The sequence below is a fragment of the Danio rerio genome, chromosome 18 (genome assembly GCF_049306965.1).
Source record: "Danio rerio strain Tuebingen ecotype United States chromosome 18, GRCz12tu, whole genome shotgun sequence".
In the NCBI taxonomy this organism is placed as follows: domain Eukaryota; kingdom Metazoa; phylum Chordata; class Actinopteri; order Cypriniformes; family Danionidae; genus Danio; species Danio rerio.
The window spans coordinates 18043980-18047826 of NC_133193.1; the positions used below are offsets into that span (position 1 = coordinate 18043980).

The 3847-nt window shown below is 34.1% G+C and overlaps 1 long non-coding RNA gene across 2 annotated transcripts; it reads right to left on the bottom strand.

Moving 5' to 3' along the window:
• Positions 1–559: 559 nt before the first annotated feature.
• LOC137488266 (uncharacterized) lies at positions 560–3471 on the bottom strand. 2 transcript variants are annotated; one of them, XR_011007242.2, is made up of 6 exons: positions 2866–3111; positions 2439–2545; positions 1808–1934; positions 1547–1632; positions 1200–1242; positions 560–1102 (listed from the first exon to the last, which is right to left on the bottom strand). It is a non-coding gene; the product is annotated as an uncharacterized lncRNA (long non-coding RNA). The 2 variants fall into 2 exon arrangements; XR_011007241.2 differs by having other exon boundaries at positions 2439–3471.
• Positions 3472–3847: the final 376 nt, after the last annotated feature.

Sequence of the window (3847 nt, forward strand, 5' to 3'; positions counted from 1 at the left end):
CATTCATGGTGGAGGAACATGCATTTAAATCAATGATTCACAATTACAATAATACAGATTCTTGGAAAATTGTAGAGGTACAAAACCTTGCCTTGAAAAAAGCAGTATAATATTACATGTAAAAATTTAATAAATACTTTTACCCAATTCAATAAAAATCAATGCTACAACAACTACAACACAAGCAATTAATTGTAACCGATGGTACACTGTAAAAAATGCTGTAAAGTTTACAGTATTACTGGGAAAATAATGGGAGGTAATGAAGTATAAATCGTTTGTTACTGTACTTAAGTACACAGCAAAATATGGGGACCCAAAACAACTCTATGGGTGTTAATTTCAACACTTTGAAAGTGTCTCATGGGGTCCACTCAAAACAGAGTTAAATCAACACTTTTAAAAGGGTTGGCACATTGACACTGAAGTAAGGGTTAATTTTAACTCTGGACAGAGTTAAAAAATGTAACTATATTTAACACCGCCTGGTGTAATATATTGTTATTTTATTCAACTCTCTTGAGTGTAAATATGGTAAAAAGGTAAAATAGACTGTAAATTACAAAAGAAAAAACATTTTATTTGAAAACATTCACCACTTCAACAATTCATTCAGTTTTTAAAATGCAACAATGCCAAATATGCTTTAAATGTTTTATTAGTAGAGACAGTATCAACAAAATATGTATGACCAGTGCTCAAAAAGGCTGTTTCAGTCCTTTGGTCCAAACTTGATGTGTTATCAGAGCAATTTGAAAGTTCAATATAGCGTCACTCATAGTTTTCTTCTGAACTCATAGTTTTCTTCTGAAATTACATTTTAAACAACTTGGCGTGCAAATCTTTCACTTCTGGTGTTTCCTTGGTCCTCCATATCAAACAGAGCAGTTTAAATGAAGGTATAAATGCTGTAAACTTGTGTGAAAACAAACTGGAGCTAGGAAATCTCATCAAGCATGTCCTGTGAATGAAGTGCTTCCCTGCCACAGGGTGACCTTTTTATCCATGACGATGTAGTAGCTACTGATCGCTCGTCTGGTGGTTCCTGATGCACGGATATAGGGTGATGCTCATCTAAGAACTCTTCAAGACTCCAGCATGACTAAGAAAAATGTTTGAAAACAAATTGCAATCAAATTCTATGATATATTTAAAAGAACATTTAAAGTAAATAAAACATTCAAGAAATCTAAACTCACCTTTTGAAAATCTTCATGATGATCCACAACTTGACTCTCCCAGCTGGTTGAGGTGACAGGATATGGAAAAGTAGAAAAAACACATACATCACTGTTGGATCTCCAAAAACAATTAGGTTAACCACTATGACTAGAACTGGAAAAACAGGCAGCTGTCTGTCCAGAATACTGAATTTAACACAACACTTGGAGCAAAATTTAGAGGATCTTAAAATCTTTTATATCATTTAGTGATGCTGACTTCCCCAAAATATTGGCCACAGTGTAAAAAATATTCATAAACTTCATAAACAACAGTTTTCTGTAAGCGTGTGCGTGCGTGTGTGCGCGCGTGCATGTTTCTTTACCAGATTCAACTTGTTAGGCCCTTTCAGGTCCAGTATTGACGCCACCTTTACTGGTGTCTAGCAGATGTTTCAGGTCCAAATATAATCTAAAATATTAGGACAAGCAGAAGAGGAAAAGTGCAAAGTAAAGAGAAAAACATTATTTAAGTAACAGTTCACCCACAATACAAAACTTATCACCTTCATGTCATTCATTATTCTTTAATGCTCTAATACCCTCTCAGCTTATGTGAAACAAATACAGAACTTTATCAAACATACCTTCATTATTATCACCGCATATGACCAAGAAGGTGTGCTTGGTCATTTCACCAACTCTGGAAATACACCATCCGTCTCTAATCAGCCACCGTCACAGGGTCTTGTGTTATTGTATAGAGAACTGTGGCTGTTAAAAAACAACAAAACATTAGTATCTAACACATATGCATAACCTTCAGATAAAAAAAGAGGGATGAACATCACAAAGTATGCCTCGCACTTTTTTAGATATCTTTTGATTCAGATGTTGATTATTGATAATAAATCTACAAATCAAACCTGTATCATCATTAGGCTGCTCAAATATGAATCAGTTGATTAATTTTACAGACAGGTGGCTGTTTACAACGCACTAAATTGTCTTTAATAAAAAGGAAATGTTGTGTACAGTACAAGCTAAGTTTAGCCTATAGTTTTAAGCACAATATCATGCGGGAGAAAAAGCTTGACTAAGATGTTCCTGACTACATAAATAACCTAACCTACTAACGTCAGACATCCTGAGTTGGGAAAAGTAATTTTCGGGGGATACAGAGTTGATTTGCGGGAGGTAGCGGGTACCTGAAGAGTAGACAATCATATGTTTTAGTCAGGAAGCCTTTTACAAGTAAGCATATGTTCATTTACTCACCAGATATGTTTTAGAAACTCTCCAGAGCATATGGAAACCGTCCTGTGTTGCCGTTAGCATCAGGGCAGAGAAGGCTAGGCTGCTCCGGGGATTCCCTCGCTAGTTTGCTTCGAATTAAAGGAGAAGTGTCGATTTTATTTTACAGATGGGTAACAACGCACAAAATGGCATTAAGCGTGACATAAATGTGTTGAACATGTACATTTGATGTTTTTATGCACAATGTATGCGTGAGCATATATAAAAACATTCTTGAAAAGAAGTGAATAGTAATGCAGTTAAGCTAGATACACAAACGACCATGAATGAACCGCAGAAGTTTAAAATTGTCACTCCATTCTAAAGTTATTAACTTAACAATATGTTTACAACTGTATTTCCTTAAAGAAAGTCAGTAAAATACCAACATTTAGGTAGTTTGACTCACCAGTTGCTGTTCTAAACCTCAGATGGAAAATGGCGTCTGGAAAATTCTTCAGTGACTGGGGCTGCATGAATTCCCGGATGTTGGAAATAACACCACCAAGTGTTGAAAAGATAACTCCTTGATTTCGCACTGAATAAAATCAATTCTAACTCTTATTATATTCATTTATCAAAATCTAACTCTTTAACGTCAACACTTTACTCTGAAATGCTTCAACACCGAGAATTTAACTCAGATGAATTTGCTGTGTAGATTTTTCTGGTGTCAGTACTTCACAACTTTTTACTTTTTCTCCTTGCATTTTTACACAAATATCTGAACTTTCTACTCCTTGCATTTTTTAAATCGAGCTAGTTACTTTTGTTTTGATGTGTTTGGTGGTGCAATCTATATTACTTCTTGTCATTGAATGCCTTTTTGATTCAATCAATATATTTCTCGTCATCGCGTACATGTGGGCTGCAGTGCTTGGCTTTTTAAATCTCTGAACACGCACTGCAAGTTGGTTATTAAGCTTGCTATGGGAACACACACATGAAACAAAAAATGATGCAAAAATCTATTCACAGCATTAATGATTTTATCTGTTAAATAAAAAATCCACACTACTCTGAAAACAAACAAAAAACAACAGAAATCATATGAGCTGCAAGAGTGTTGTTGTTTAAAGAAAATTGGGCAGCTTTACCATAATGCAAAAAAAATATTTGTAGTCAAGTATATATTGTTTCTTATTATCTTATCAAAAGAAAAAAATTGAAATATGTTTTGGTTAAAATTAAGTAATAAATTGAATACATTTATTATTTATAAAAATATAGGCAGCCTACACAATTACGTTTTAGAGTATATGAACCAGTATAGCAGCTGTTGATAAAAACCAACATAGGCTCATTTCTAAAAACGTAGCCCTATATACATTTCTGGAGATCGTAAATAATGTAACCAGAAGTACGTATGGCTAAATTTAAATTTTTTTTTT